We start from the raw sequence: 17382 nt of genomic DNA, 5'->3' as shown, positions 1-17382 counted from the left end.
GTGCTGTGTGAATCTCAGGGTAAAAATTCAACTAAAATTATATTAAATATGGTTGTTTTAACCAAAATTATGCTGCAAGATGTTCTTTTCAACTACATTTAAGTACCCTGTCATAGGCTAACCAGGATTTTGCAAATTCTCTGTTTATTCCCATTAATTCCCGTTAATTCCTGTATATTCCCGTTAATTCCCATATATTCCCGTTAATTCCCATGGAAAGTTTCCAGCTTTGAAAATTCCCGGAATTTTGCAACCCTAGTCAGTGGCATAAAAGCAACACAGAGGCGAATGCCGGTTCAACACATAGTGATGGTGCACAAGTGGTGAGCCTTGCGTTTTCAAACTTTGTCAGATGTATTTGTTTTAAGGTTTACCAGTTTGAACATTCAAGCGATTTTAGATGATTGGATGTATATTATTTCGAGCTACCGTGCTCGCGCAGCTGCATTGTGGCACGAACACTCATACGAACAGTAGCTGTGCAAAACGTGAAGATTGGGCGCACTGAGAGGAGCAGAAAGTAGTTGTCAGCGCTGTCATGTGATTAACCACTAAAGTAGCTTAGAAACTCAAAACTTATTATAGCATATATGTTTCTACTTTTGAAGTAACTATTTACAACCCACAGCTTCACAATTAATAGAGAGATGGTATGACTAATTCACACATGCAATCGCTCTCATTAGGTACTGGTACTGTGCTAATTTATCTTTATCTGATTTACATCGAGCAGAAATATGTAAGAAATATTACAAACCATAGATAAAATAACTGCTGAAAGTGAGATGTTATGTCAGACGTTGCATTAATCCTTGAATGCATGTGTTAATATTACTTGATTAATCAAGATCGCATATCATTCTTGATATATACAGATTTGTATTTTAATGAACTACATGATGCAACATATTAGTATTATAAGAATCTTGAAGGTTCTTCTCTTAAACTCAAATTACATATGCAAGAAGACAAAGGATTGTAAAGTTTCCCTCCAAAGGAACAACTTCTTATTGGCTAACATACCTTCAGGGGACTTAACATCTTCAAACTTTAAAAGATCACTGATCACAGGATAATGTGGGTTTTTCCACTTCCTGAGAAATTCTGATGTGAAGATGCTGAACTAGAAGTCTTCTAAGGACCATTAAGTTTGTGCCAGGCTTCAGCCTTGCCTTTCCATTCACCATAGACCCTCCAATTGGTTCTCTCTCATCAAGACATCATCAGCAAAGATCAACTGGAGCCTCAACAAACTGCATCAGGACAGTTTAATTCAAATGGGTGAGACATGCAAATATCAAAGTTAGTCTCATTATTTGATACATTAAGTATCCTTAACCCTTTTAAATAAGGGCGTGTTTGAACTAAACTGATGGATTGCTCAAGGCTGTTGATCTGCTGAATTTCAAACAATGCTATAACTTCTTGCTTTCCTGTATTTTGCTTCAGCTCTCTTTCCCTTGGTAAACTGTATGAATGTATGTGTGTGTATGTTAGAGTAGTTTAAGTGTTTAGTCAGTAAATACGGTGGTAAATTAGGACACTGTAAAAGGGCCTTTACATTTTCCAAAAAAAAGAACTTTTTTTGTTATTAAAAAGCAAATAAGCAAGCCCAGCCCAGGTGAGAAAAAAATAATGCAACATGTTACTTTCCATAAAAGAAAAAGTTGCTAGTAAAAAGTTTTATTAGGGAGTAATGCAATATTGTAATAGATTACTTTTAACTTTCCTCAACACTGGTGACAAACATTCTACAAACTCCTGAAAAATGCAGGTAGTGACAATCATATTTACAGAAATTCTACACAGTGTGTACGGAACCGAACTGAACAACTGTTTGTTATTGACGTATTTAAACGTGCATTAGAGCTGTGTCTCTCGCCCGTATGTGCGTGGTGCAAGAAAACCACAGGAAAGGTAGTTTGAGCTTTGACTCATTTGTGTTACCAGATCTTGCTAGGAATGACAAGAACAAGCCCATAATAAACAGAGATCAATCCAAAAGCTTTATATTGAAAACAAAACCAAAATATCCCACCTGCCAACTTTAAAATCGTCACTTGATCATTTTATGAACCAAACCCAAACAACAAGCCCAAAACAATTATAATAAGTGGACATGGCAACACATCAAAAGTGTGCTCTGCGAAGCAGCCTTACAAACAGAAACAAAACATAACTTTGCTGTGGTTACCATTACCATGCTGTCAATAATTGCAATTTCGGGAGAGAGTCATGTTCTGTATACACATGGAACAAAAATTTATGGGGATTCAGTCCTGTATTTAAATGCGGTTATCCCTCCTGAAACTTTATAGTTTCTTTCCCCCCCATTTGATTCTGCTCTTACAATGTAAATTATCTGTCACTGTTTTTTAAAATGTAAAAAAAAACTGGAGAATTTTGCTTGGCTGATCATCAATTGCTGCCCTGATCTCTTTTATATACACACACACACACACACACACACACACCATTATAACAATTACACACCAGTTCAATAACAGATAACACTGCACTGAAATATTCACGCTCTCTTTCAGTCTGTCTTCTCATGAATAAAGCAGTAGAGATGAGTGAGACCATAGAGACACAGGGCTGTAATCCTCATTCCCTCAAGCCCTCAGCAGGACTGTGTGAAGTGTAAGTAATAAAAGGATGGGTTAATGGAGAGAGAGAGAGAGAAAGAGAGATGATTAATCACTAAAAACACATTTTTTAACCTCCACAATAAACTCCAATGTTACTCAACCCTAAATAGAACCACTACATTGGCAAATTATCTATTAAATAAACAATTTAATGAAACACAAATCCTCTCCAAATACAGATTAATTGACCATGATTTAGAAATAGAGAGAGGAAGATGTAAACAAGCATGGACAGATAAAGCAGATGATCTGTAGACACTAATCTACAGCAAATAGAGGATGAGAAACTCTTTCTACTCATCTGTCCTAAATATCACAATGTAAAAGAAACATTTCTCCCCAGATTTGAATTCATTAATTACATCATTCATTGAACTTATGGTACTGAGAAAATGTCCTTCATAATTCGAGAAGATGATAGCACAGCTGCAAAATATGTGATAGCCATTCAATTTTAGAAAAGTTTAACTATCTAGAGTCCCGATTTTGTTTATTTATATATTAGTATAGAGAATATCGGTCTATGTGTCTATATGTTTTAGAGGAATGGAAGGACACATCAGACAGCAAAATACTCAGAAGCTGAACAGTTCATCATGGCTGTCTGTCTCTAAAAACCTTGTGAGCTCCCTATCTACATTTACATTCATGCATTCAGCAGACGCTTTTTTCCAAAGTGATTTTGACTTTCAAAGAATTCATGATATGCATTTTATCAGTATGTCCCTGGGAATCAAATCCATGACCTTGGCATTGTGCCCTGCTCTAACAGTTGCGCTACAGGAATGCTACCTACCAAAACAGTTTTTGTTTGCTGCTGACTCACAACAGGATGGGTTAATGGGAAGAGAGATTCACAATGCTGTTTAGATAGGCAAATCTCTAACATTTCAAACACAGTCACTGATACCAACATCATGTCCTAACCTGCCATGATGTGTCAAGTTTCAAATGAAATTGCTGCGCAACTTGACACAATTTCAGCCAATCAGAACATGTCTCATGTTTAATAAAATAAAACTAAGTGATTTTTGACCAAAAAATTTTTGCCACAACTGGTTAAGGAAAAAAGAAACTTGATTAAAATGGAAGAAAGAATTTATCATATGACGATTTGTTGTGTTGTGCCTGGTTAAGTGTAATAGTGAGAAACTTTCAATTAAAAAAAATAAATAGAGTCAAACTGTTCCCACTCTCTCACCATCTTCTCTTTGCATGTCATTCAGGGTTTTTATATAATAACTAAAACAAAAAAAAAATAAAAAAAAAAAATTTGCTACTTGAAATAAAATAAAGGTTAATTGAAAAAAAATATAAAAAATGTAAACTTATTTTATTTCAGCTAGTTGCCAATAGTATAATATCATAATATTAAAGGTGCCATAGAATTGAAAATTGAAAAAAAAAAATTTAAAATTTAAAATTTTCATTTTTAAACACTTGCAGTCTGTATAATTCATAAACACAACTTCATTCTTTATAAATCTCTCCAACAGTGTGTAATGTTAGCATTAGCCCCGTTAGCCACACATAGGCTACTATGAATCTCATTCAGAATCAAATGTAAACATCCAAATAAATAACATACTTACATAATCGGGTATGCTGCATGACGAACACTTTGTAAAGATCCATTTTGAGGGTTATATTAGCTCTGTGAACTTTGTTTATGCAATGTATTATAGAGTCGCAAGCTTGGGGGGCGGGGAGCGCGAGCATTTAAAGGGGCAGCAGCCTGAATCGGCGCATATTAATGATGCCCAAAATAGGCAGTTAAAAAAAATGAATAAAAGAAAATCTATGGGGTATTTTGAGCTGAAACTTCACAGACACATTCAGGGGACACCTTGGACTTATGTTACACCTTGTAAAAAAGCGTTCTAGGGCACCTTTAAAAAACAACTGACTTGAACCCTTAGACACAAACTGTTGAAACGTGATGGTGAGAATGATGAGAATTATAGGAAGCACACACAGAGAGAAAGAAAAGCAATGAATGAAAGAAAGAGAGAACCAAAAAGTGTGCCACCTTGCCAGGAGGGGCCTTGGTGATGTTGCCATGGAAACAACACTGAAATGGCTTCTGAGAAAGGATTGAATTAGAGAGAGAGACAGAATGAGAGAGGGAGAAGAGTGAAAATGGTGCAGAGAGAATCCCTTCTATACATCTCAACAAGATGTCAAATGCAGAAGAGCCCCACCCACTCTTGTAACGATTATACCTAAGCATGTCTGAATTTCCCCATCTCTTTCTGACAGCAGGAGGGGGTCAGGGACCCTAGGGAGAGCAGCAGAGTGAATTCCTGAGTGATGTGTGTAGGGGGATGTAAAGCAGTAATATGTGATATGAATATTAAGAGCAATGAGCATATGAGGTTCACCTCATTAACCAACGCTAAACACTCATTCACAATCATCTGATTAGGAGCAGTTATAGTACAGCAGGAGTCCGAGTCAGTGAGCATGTAGTCTCTGTTTGCATGATATTAAAGACAGAACTACCCGCTTTTGTGGATGCATGTTGTTTTTGATGTGCATCAGTGTCATTTAATAAGTTTGTGTGTGTGCATGAGCATCCGCTCTGTGTGAAACAGATGGCATTTATAATGGAATTAAAGGCCCAGCTCTCTCTCTCCAGGCATGTGTTTAAAAGTCAATGTAATGCTATCAAACACTCATCTCTCACTGTGAGCCAAGTGCCTGTGGACTGCTTGCAAAATATCACACACACACACACACACACACACACACACACACACACACACACACACACACACACACACACACACACACACACACACACACACACACACACACACACACACACACACACACACACACACACACACACTATATCATTAGTCACAAACACTGAAGTTCATTCTCTTAATAGATTCCAATCTAATGCAATTCATCTGCGGCTGCATTTATTTGATTAGAAAAACTTGTAAATTATTATAACTTTAAACAAAGGTGAATTTTCAGCAGCTATTACACCAGTCTTCAGTGTCACATGATCCTTCAGAAGTCATTATAATATGCTAGGTGATCAAGAAACATTCCAACCTTATCAATTTAAATCAGTACTTAATATTTTTGCGGAAACAACTATATATTTTTTTCGGGATTACTTTAAGAATAGTTCAAAGAATAGAATTTATTTGAAAGAAATATTTTGTAACATCATAAATGACTTTACTGTGACTTTTGATCAATTAAATGTTGTCACAATACTGTAAACTCTAACTTTGATACAATACCTTGAAAAATATCAATATTCCATACCATTTCCGATTACATGGGGGAAAAACTGCCATATAAACTGACATGTAGATTTTTTTCTAATATCTCAATCATTTACCAATCCATTGAAATTCTATGCAATTAATATTTTCAAGCTTCAAAAAGTATGAGACATTGTGACAGTAATGCATATGAATCAAGTAGTTTAATCCAAGTCTTAAGAGCCATGATCGCTTTATATGGTGCTTAGATTTTAATTTAGGTTTTATTCACATTTTAAACAATGACAAAATTACAATCATCTCACATAAATGTTTGCTCACTCAATGTATTTGCGTTTTTACAGTGGGGGAATTTTGTTGCAATAGCTTAGAGACAGCACAAGGAAGCTTGATTTCAAACTCTGAATTCAATTTACATAAGACAATTAAACAGTCCGTAATAAAATGACTGTATTCAATATTAATATTATAAAGCGACGAGAATATTTTTGGTGCACCCAAAAAAAAAAAAATATAACGACTTGTATAGTGATGGCCGATTTCAAAACACTGCTTCAGGAAGCATCGGAGCATAAATGAATCAGCATATCGAATCATCGTATTGAATCAACAGCAGATTCGACACGCCGATTCATTTATGCTCCGATGCTTCCTGAAGCAGTGTTTTGAAGTCGTTACTTTGCTTTTTTGGCGCACCAAAAATATTCTAGTCACTTTATAATATTAATATTGAACCACTGTACTCACATGAACTGATTTAAATATGTTTTTAGTACCTTTATGGAGCTTGAGAGAGGAAATGTCATTGCTCCCTATGAAGGCCTCACAGAGCCATCGGATTTCAACAAAAATATTTTAATTTGTGTTCCGAAGATTAACGAAGGTCTTATGGGTGTAGAACGGCATGAGGGTGAGTAATAAATGACAGAATTTTTATTTTTGGGTAAACTAACACTTAATATGTTCTGAGTTTGTCACACCAAGTCAAGTAAATGAAATACTGTAAGTTATGAAAATCTGGATAAAAAACAGCATTATTCTCTCTCAAACGCAAGGGGTGTGTCTGCGCTAAAACCACGCCTACTTGCAAGAGCTGCCGTCTCTCTCAACTTATTAGTCTAATGAGTCAAACATACTGATTCATATAACCAAAAGAATCACATTAGACGGTTGCAAAATTTAGTAGAGTTACTGTGGACTACCTACTAATTATAAGCACAGACAAAGCATTTTACACTCATTGGTGGGCACGTACTGCTGACTGTGGCACCAGATGTCGGCACCGCGAAATCTGAGGATGACGGGATGATGAATGCCGGGATGATGAATGCCGAGGCGGGAGATAGTCGGTTCAGCCCCATTTACCAATAACAGTGGATTATCAGTGAATCCCAGCTGTCTCAGATGAAAGTTTGTAAAACTATCCGGTGTTAAATGATCACTGCAGAGGCGGGTGTTGGTGGTGATTGTCAGCTCTCTATCAAGATGGCTCTTCACAAAATGAATCCACCTTTTCTTCATATCATCGTTTTTAGGAAATTTAAATAAGGAGACTGAGCTGTATTGTATATTATCGCAACCAGGTAATACACCTTTGCATGACGAAGGCATAGCTAGCAAAATGTAGGTTGTAGTAGCTAATGGTAATGACAATAACTCGCGATTGAGCGGGCGAGCCGCTGTAGTGTTAGGGGCGGGGCAATGCTCTGTGGCCCTTGTGCATCATCAACATTTATTATAGTTAGGGGCGGGGCCATGCTTTGTTTGAGACTCTGACAAGTAAACATTACTGTATTTCACTACTGTATAAAGATCAAAAATATCACTTTTATCTGATATCTTTTACTTTGTGACCATACACACAAAACAGACAAATATCCTCCAACATCAGACTCATCTCTGCTTATTTCCTTTCTCTTTTCCCAGCAACATTTTTTTCAGGAGGACATTATGTTTTAAATATCAAATCAAGAGGAGCACAAACAGCAGAGCTGCATTTGCAGGTCGAACTGATGAGCAGATGTGTGTTTGTGCTGCTCAGATTCCAGAGGTCCTGATCCCCCCTGCCCCCCTTTTCCACTGACTTCCCTTCACCTCTTTAATGTCAGGATCAAATCTGTGGGCTCTCAGGGAGCCAAGCTAATCAAGCCTTAGCCAAAAAAAAAAAAAAAAAAAAAAAAAAACCCTGTAAGGAAATACGATCACATTTTGTTCCCTTATCCAAAATATTCAGAGCTGTTCGGAACACAGAACAAGAGTGTCATTACTGCAGACTGAGAGGAAGTGTTGCCATGGTTTCTTTTCATGCCCTGTGATTGTGGCTTGATCAAAAAAAAGAGAAGAGCAGAAGCCAAACACTTCGATAGACAAGATAGTTAGACAGACAGAGAGCAAACTGTACATTATCACCTTCAAGGTCAATGACGTTAGACTAGTATTAATTTTATATATATTTTTTTTTTAGGCCAACTATAATTTTTTTTATTATGTGTTGAATTTGCTTTTTTTGTTTTGGTTTCATTTTAAAGTAACTTTGTGCTTTTGTCACTTTTTTTTTTTTTTTTTTTTTATTATATAAAGGTGCCCTAGAACCAGTTTTTACAAGATGTAATATAAGTCTAAGGTGTCCCCTGAATGTGTCTGAAGTTTCAGCTCAAAACACCCCATTCTGAATGAGTTTGAAGCTGTGCTCCGTGGCTAAAGCTAACATTACACACTGTTGGAGAGATTTATAAAGAATGGTATGAAGTTGTGTTTATGAATTATACAGACTGTAAATGTTTAATAAAAATAACGACGGCTCTCGTCTCCGTGAATACAGTAAGAAACGATGGTAACTTTAACCGCATTTAACAGTACATTAGCAACATGCTAACGAAACATTTAGAAAGACAATTCACAAACATCACTAAAAATATCATGATATCATGGATCATGTCAGTTATTATTGCTCCATCTGCCATTTTTCGCTATTGTTCTTGCTTGCTTACCTAGTCTGATGATTCAGCTGTGCACAGATCCAGACGTTAATACTGGCTGCCCTTGTCTAATGCCTCGATCATGGGCTGGCATATGCAAATATTGGGGGCGTACATTTTAATGATCCCGACTGATACGTAACAGTCAGTGTTATGTTGAGATTCGCCTGTTTTTCTGAGATCTTTTAAACAAATGAGATTTACATAAGAAGGAGGAAACAATGGAGTTTGAAGCTCACTGTATGTCTTTTCCATGTACTGAACTCTTGTTATTCAACTATGCCAAGGCAAATTCAATTTTTGATTCTAGGGCACCTTTAAATATTACCATTTAGGCTTAATGTATTTTTATTTCAGTTTTATTTATTCATTTATTTCCAGTTAATAACTGAAATGCTTAAACTTACACTTATTTCACTTAGTTGATAAGCAGCATTTCTAATTTATATAGTTTAAGGTTTCATCTAATATTTATATTTTATTTCAATTAACAAACAAATGAAAATGTTTCAATAGTTTTAGTTAATGATATAAACTTGCTCCAGACAGACTACATACCAATGAATCAAAAGCTCTGTCCTCATCATGTGTACCAGCTCTTGTGGATCTGATTTTGAAGGCATCAGATATGCCATTTGCAAATCAAGAAGATTCACTGATGTTGCAAATTACGATATACATCTGTAATGTTAGATGAAAAAAGATATGGGTCACTAAAGCCCAAACTTTTGCAATAAATAAGAGTACATGTGTTAAACTGGGATGGGCTTGAGGGTTAGCAACGCTCTCTCTCTCTGTCTCTCAACCATGAACTCTTCTCACTCCGTCACACACAATTAAATGTGCTGCATTCAGCACAATTGGAACAAATCAGCCAGGACACCATGTGACCTAGCTTGATACCCCATGCACAAACTCCTGGCTGAATAAGGCCTCGAGCAAAAGGGGTCGCTCCCTGGAGCAAGTGCTTTGAGTGTAGTGCTATGATCTGAGACCTGCTTTGTATCTGAAGTTCCAGTACATTTATTAGGATATGGATGGGTCCTTCATCTGAGTAAATGGGGCAGGCTAACAGGAAAACGAAACTGGGGTGTTCGGAGAAAAGGCGGTGGGCTAACTGGAGAGTGAAATATGTCTGTGGGTGAAACCTTCAACCCGAAAAAGACTCAAAAGAATGATTACTTCAGTTTAATTGTCATACAAAAATTAAATGAAAATTAATGCAATTTTATCTATTTTTTTTTATTGTTCAATTGTTCATGTTGTTGTGAACAGTTCATCCATGCACGTGTTTCTTTTCATTTTATGAAAAGAAACACGTAATTTTTCATTCCAATATAATAGATTAAAAAAAACATAAGATGCATAAACACAGGAACATTGTTTACAGCATGCAATTTGACATCAGACGACAGCTGTCTTGAAATGTATCTGCTCTGTTAAAAAAATGGTTAGCATGCTGACAGTTAATTTTTAAAATACATTTTGTGCCAAATACTTAGATGCTGGACGAATAAATCGGCCATTCGCTCGCTTTTCACTTTCATGTTTGAATTTGTGATCACGCGTATACTCTGAAGGCCTATAATTTGTGGGCATTAGGGAACTGCTATCAATATGCAGGGTATTGAAATCGCTTTTGAATGCAAGCTTGGTTTTTTACTTTCACTTTTGTGTTCAAATTCACAATTACACATACTCTGTGTATAGGGAGCGCCGGTACTGATCGCACATTTTACAAGATAAGATATTTGTTGCGCACCAAATTCTCCATCATCATCTTGTCAGTCATGTCTCCAAGTGTAAGTGTCTGCAGGTTGGATTAATGGTGTGACGAAGGTTGGGGCATGGAGAAAGGTCTTTATCATTGTTGTAGCAATTCACCTTTCGGGACACAAATTACTCCTAACTACAGCTATGAAATTTGACTCCTGCTGCGACTCTGCAGCTCATGCTGTATAGAGTAGAGCAGAAGTAGGCATGTGACGGTATCAAATTTCATGTTGCCATTAATTAATGAAGCTTTTATCACGGTGTACGGTATTATCACGGTATTAAAATAAGTTGCAAAACCATTTGTCATAGTTTAACAGGTTTAAGAACTCTTTTTGTAATAAAACAAAAACAACTCTGACTGAAATTTTCAAACAGATTAAAAAGCAAAAGAATTAGGCTATAAAGAACAACAGATAACACTTTACTCTATTTAATGCATTAAGTAAGATTGAGCAATAGCTACATTTGTTACAGAAAGTGTTATTTTTTGTTAATGTTAGTTTAGAAACTCAACTGATCATTGTTAGTTTTATCTCAGGTCCATTAAATAAGTTATTTTGATTTAAGTAATGTTATTAAACAGTAACTAAGAAATTAACATTAATTAATAATAATTAATACTTTATATTTTTATTGTCAGTTTAGTGATAATGAATTAACATGTAAACTAATGAAGCTGTATGTTTTCAAAGTTTTACTGAACAATAACAAATAATCAGAGCATTTCTAATCAATAGGGCATGTTGTAGTCCAGATTAAAATATAAAAATGTTTAGGTTTGAAAATAATCCTTTTAAGTCTTTTTTAAGTATTCAGTATTTGGTGCTGTGATGAACAACACTGAGATTACAAAAAAATGAATGGCTGTTTGAAGCATTTTAAAAACTTCACTAGCGCAGTTACTTTGTTTGCACGGTTTCCGCAGTAACCGCTGCACGCTGCTGTTCCATCAGCGCCCTCTGTTGTCAGAGAGTGAACGCGCACTTTCATTCAGCTCGTCTCCTTCACTGGTTCCGCCATGTGCTTCTCGTGCACGTTGGGATTGTTTACATCTGAGCGCGTGTCCTTTTGACGCAGAATACAGCGGTGTTGTGCATTTTATACGACTGATGGGTATTCTTAATTGCCTTATAAAAAAATTAATTATTTGTAATAAATTATTATTAATGGTATTCCGAAGTGCCGACGATTACAATATCGTGCATATTCATTATCGCGATTTATCGCATTACCGAATATCGGCACAAGTCTAAGCAGAAGCTTTTAGTTTATGGCTAATTGTAGCATCCGTTGCAGGGCTCCAGACTGCGCCTAAAGCGGTCGCATTTGCAACTAAAACTATTAATTTGATAGTGATATTTATGCTGAAGTCGCCATTGGCAACCATACAAATTCGTACAAACCATATCATGCTGATCACTTTCATTATTCCACTCAGCTCACGCTCATCAGATAAATTTAAGGTCATAAAAAGTCTTCAGTGCCTTAAACAGTATAACAAGAGTATAAACGATCATTTAAGGCGTCTTATATTTTGTGGATGGAAAAACAAACCGCGATACTCCCTAATGTGATTATTATTAATTTCATTAAATAAATGTGAGCGCTACATGTTTTAAAGTCAAAAGATGGCGCTGTTGCACGTTCTTCAGAGCAGCTCGCAATCAATGATTAGCGCACATTTGCCAACCGATTGCTACTGCAATTATCACAGTTTACTTTATAATATTTATATTATATTGTGTTGTAAACGGTTGTAGCAATGTAATTTTTTAATCCATCTGAACTTGAATGAGCAGCAAAAGTACAGCACAGACATTTCAAAATAAGAGTCCTGCTGTATTTCAAAGTAATCAAAGTCAAGCAGTATGTATATGAATTTCCCCTGTTTGTTATTTGCTTACACAAACCAAATGTAATATATTTATATATTTATTTCCATATATCTATTTTCATTTGATTCAAAGTAAACTATTGTAGCATCAGGAAGGAAGGACTAAGAACATTATTTGACACATATTATTCAATATAAAAATTGTACTACCATCAGGGTTATTATAGTTAACTAAAACCATTAAAAACATGTTTTATTGCTTGAAATAAAATGTTAATACTAAAATAAAAATCTATACAAACAAAACTTGCATGTTTAAAAACAATATAAATAAATAAATAAAACAAAAGCAGAAAATATAAAAATCTAATCGGATTCAAAATATTAACAAAAACTATAATAGTATTAAGTGAAAATAGTGACATTCAATTCTCACAAGATGAAAAAGCTGAAACTGTAAAGGGGAGATATATAAACAACAGGATGACTAAAATTAAGTGATTTAAAATTAAGTTTGTTGTGTGGCTCTTAAAATTATTTGGCACCTGTTTTTTTCCCCCCTATAGGAGCTCCTTAATTAATTTTTTTGTCTGGAGCCCTGTGTTGTCCAACTGAACCTTTATTTCTATAAAAAAGCAAAATGGCAGTGGGGGCGGTGCCACAGTGGGCAAGTAATGTAATCGGTCTGTGGCTGAACGCCGTGTAACACTCACTACCACAGCAAGCATACACCCAGACACATCCGTCTGAGATTGATAACATTGTACAGCAGTGGATTGATTCACAACATCGATGATGACCACCGTGACACCCATGTAAAGTAACTGCAACAACGCATCATTGATCATGCCCTATTGTTGCCTGATATTGCGGAGTAAGCATGCTGGTAAAACAGACTGTGTGTGTGTGTGTGTGTGTGTGTGTGTTTGTTATTGGGTTTGTTGACAAAACCGGAAGCACCTACTCATGTTGACAACCAAAGTGAATAAAAAAGAGAAAATGAGAGAGGCTCTGGTTTAGTCCATCTATCTAGTATCCTGATATGTAGTGTGACCTGGAAAGTCCTTTTCGATAGGCTCAATAGACAGGCCATGCTTGCATTTTCTTTTCTTTCTTTTTTTTTTGGTGTAGGATAACAAAAGGCAAAGGCAAAATAGCAGCAAACAGCACTTCTGCACAGGCAATGCACACAAAGACAATTGCACACAAACACAACAAAGGGGAAAGGTGGCCTGCTGTACAAATACAGACAGTACGCCAACTGAGACTTTAGTTGAGACTTGACTTGGACTCCACGTTAAAGACTTGTGAACATGTTCATACAGTAGATCAACAGAACTGACATCAATGCTCAAGTTAAAGTCAACAGATCCATTCCGGCTCATGGTTAGCGACATCAAAGAGCTGACACCGTCACAATCCAGTGGGAACATTTCAAAGTTGGTAAGCAAGCTGGAAAGTGGACACCAAACATTTACTCTGGCTAACATGATAAAACTGACATTATTAACCCTATGGGGTCTGAGGCACTTTTTGGGACCAGGAGATGTTTTGACAAGAACTTAACAGTTTTAAAATGTATATAAAAATTATTTTTGAGATTTTTATTCTGAAATGATGCCAACCAAATATTTAGGCTCATAAGAAAGGCACTTGGCATATAGTTATAATGTTGTTAAACATACATAGGCTACAAATGTTGGTAAAGAGCTCAAAGTGTAGGGTCTAACATTTACTTTCAGTCAATATTTGAAAAGATGGACAGACTTTGGAGGACAGAAAACAAACTAACAACATGAATATTTTTATGTTTATAAATATCATAGTTCATATTATCATATATATATATATATATAATTTATTTATTTATTTATACACACACACATATATATATTACACACACATACTGGAGACCTCAAGCCCTTAGGCATACTAGACCGACCTATGATAAATTATGTAAACTTACAAATATGGATGTATTATGTCGCAGTTCCTAATAAAGTCACCAGCCTCAACTGACTCGACATTTTATTTGTTCGTACCACATGATTTCTCGTCAAAGCAAATAATAATAAAATGCACACCCCATGTTAGGAATATTTTCACGGTACCACATTAATCCTCATCACAGCCATACCACGCATAACAAACACATCACAGCCTTTTTATGGGATCAAAACAGAGCACTTGCGCGATGTTAGCGTTAGCAGCTCAGCTTTGTCCAAGCCCACGAGAGATGCAAAACCGATTAAAAGACCGTTTACCTGTGTATATCAAGCACTGGAGCGGCGTCTCTCTGATTTCGGTCCGTGTGTTCCTCTCACTCTGTATTGTTACATCGCATGCATCCCTTAACGGTTATTGTCTGCAACGACTGATGTGAATAACGGTACGCGAGACAGGTTCAGTTGTTTGTAAATCTCGGAACGATGCGCCCAGCGTGCGCGTTTCCTTGACAGCGTCGAGTCTTCTGCTAGAGAGCAAGATAAACGCTGCCTTGCGCGCATGCGCAGACTGAAGTCTTGACCACCTCCCACCGACTGGAGCAGCAGAGGAAGAAGAAATGAGCACTTTGCAATTTAGCATCTTTACAAAAATGTAAGTCAGGACGGGCCAGTAGTAGACTATATTAGGTAAACTAGTTCGATTATGTACTGATGCCAGTGAAACCAATGTAAGCACAAACAGGTAAAGACAAATATATTAGCTTTTCTAAACAGAAATGTCTCCACTGCGAGGATGTTAGGAATAGATTTTTGTAAATTACTATGCAAATTAAAATTTTGAAAATTAGAGCGCAGAGTAGGCTATGCATAATTAGTTTCTTATTCGTGCATTCGTATTTCTATCAGTAGATGGCAGCATAGGTGACCGTGATGATTAAAATGCAATGTATAATTTAATTTGAATAAAATTGTTTCATTTTAACAGAAATGTAAAAAAACGTTTCTTGGTTAACTCTTAGTTACCTTACCAATACGTATGTATATATATATATATATATATATATATATATATATATATATATATATATATATATATATATATATATATATATATAAAGGAAATGCATTGATTAAATTCTTCAACCTTATCATGTGGCTTTAAATTTTAGCTATTATTGTCAGCAGTTTGTTCTATATTGTCAGCAGTTTGTTTTATTATTGTCAGCAGTTTACACCACCAAACTCATTTTAAGAGTTTGTAATAGAACTATTCATATATAATTTACTGACATATACATAAAGCCATAGTACTTAAAAATGTATTTATATGATGAATTATTTGTTCTAGTCTGAGGTAAAATACCTAAACAGATGGCTTATAGATGTAATTTCCACAAAATTATTTTAAAATACCTGATTGTGTTTAAGATGTAAAGATATCCCGCCCACTGATGAATCCGGTGCTGTCCATGGTCCTGGAAACAATTTGATCTCATTGCAGGTAGATGTACTCAAACTCTTCAAGATATGCTTCAATTTACAAAACTTTACAAACACAATGACCACCACAGCGAGGTGTACTGCAGAATGAATGATAATTGTCTTTTATTAAATAAATAGCAGCTTCACAAAATGATAACATTGTGAGGATGATGGGGTTTTTATAACAAAAAAAAAAAAAAAAAAAAAAGGATCTGGTAAAACTTTCACAGGCTATGGTATAAAAAGGAGAGTTTGAACAAGGGCAGGTCATACAGGAGAAATTCTAAGGTTCTACACAGGAAAACAGCAAGAATTTACAGCTTTATACATTATTCATAGACATCCTCAAATGAGCATTTTTGGTCTTACTGACCAACATCTGTCCATAATATGTAAATTGTTTTAGTACTCTTCTCTCATTGGGTCATGACCACCTGATGAAGCAGATCACAACTAATCGTACATTCACAGGAGATCGTGTTCCCCAGAGCTGGAGGCTAATTACTGTACTTCACTATCTTTTGAAAAAAATCCTTGAGAAGCAGTTTGGACTGGACTAAAGCTCAAACTGCATTAAATGTTAGCATTAAAGATGCACACTGACATTTTTGATTAAAGCTTTATGTTAAGTATAGGCATCTTTACACAAAACTGATTTAAGGCTGCTCAGTGCCTGCTCAAAATTCTGTCTAAAGACATAATGCTGAATAAAAGTCCTCTGACCCACCTTAACCCCTAGTATAAATGTATACTTATTAAAATTGCTGTGTAAATGCATTTATCGCACCTCTGAGCAGCATTAAACAGTCTGTGTAAAGACACCTATTGCCACTTCAGAAGCGCTTCTGTGCCACCTTTACAGTGTAAATTTGGCATATGACTTTCACCCCATTTTTCTGTTAGGTCTGGCTTTCTAGGTCACTGTGAGAAGTGGTTTGCAGGCATTTCCTCTGTATTGTTAGGCCAGGAAATAAGATATGACCCCCAACTGTATTATCGTTTTACTGGCACTCAGAGGATTCAGCATATCATACTGGAGGTGTTCACAAGTTACACAAACAATGACCTGACTTGCAAGTGTATTTAGACAGCATAGCTTGAATGACACAGTAACTTTTTTTTGGATTCACACTAGGTGTTTTTGTAATTTTTCAACTGACCACAAGAGGATGCTATGACTCTATCTTGCATGAACTGCTGTCTCGTAATGGCCAATGCTGCTTTAGTAAGAGACCGGGTGCTCATGCAGTACTTAATGGCATTCAAACGTCTGAACCTGTTAACACAAACAATCTCTCTCTCTCTGTCACACACATTCCATTTCCCTTTTCCGATCTTGGTCAGATTGTTTCCGTAGCTAACACAGCATACATTCTATGCTGTGATACAGCTGAGTCGATGAGAGTTACGAGTTTGTGACATCTCCTCAGGATCTATACATCACTTGGAGCTTGGTCACACACCCTGTCC

The 17382-nt window shown here is 36.0% G+C and overlaps 1 protein-coding gene across 3 annotated transcripts in view; it reads right to left on the bottom strand.

Moving 5' to 3' along the window:
- zgc:109889 (uncharacterized protein LOC553542 homolog) overlaps positions 1-14944 on the bottom strand; it is a 42983-nt gene extending 28039 nt beyond the window's left edge. For all 3 annotated transcript variants that reach the window (XM_067400409.1, XM_067400411.1, XM_067400410.1), the window contains exon 1: positions 14749-14944. The gene's annotated coding sequence lies outside the window, so the exon portion shown is untranslated. The remainder of the gene's footprint in view (positions 1-14748) is intronic.
- Positions 14945-17382: the final 2438 nt, after the last annotated feature.

Source organism: Chanodichthys erythropterus, chromosome 11, assembly GCF_024489055.1.
Source record: "Chanodichthys erythropterus isolate Z2021 chromosome 11, ASM2448905v1, whole genome shotgun sequence".
NCBI lineage: Eukaryota > Metazoa > Chordata > Actinopteri > Cypriniformes > Xenocyprididae > Chanodichthys > Chanodichthys erythropterus.
This window is presented reverse-complemented; position numbering and strand designations above follow the sequence as displayed.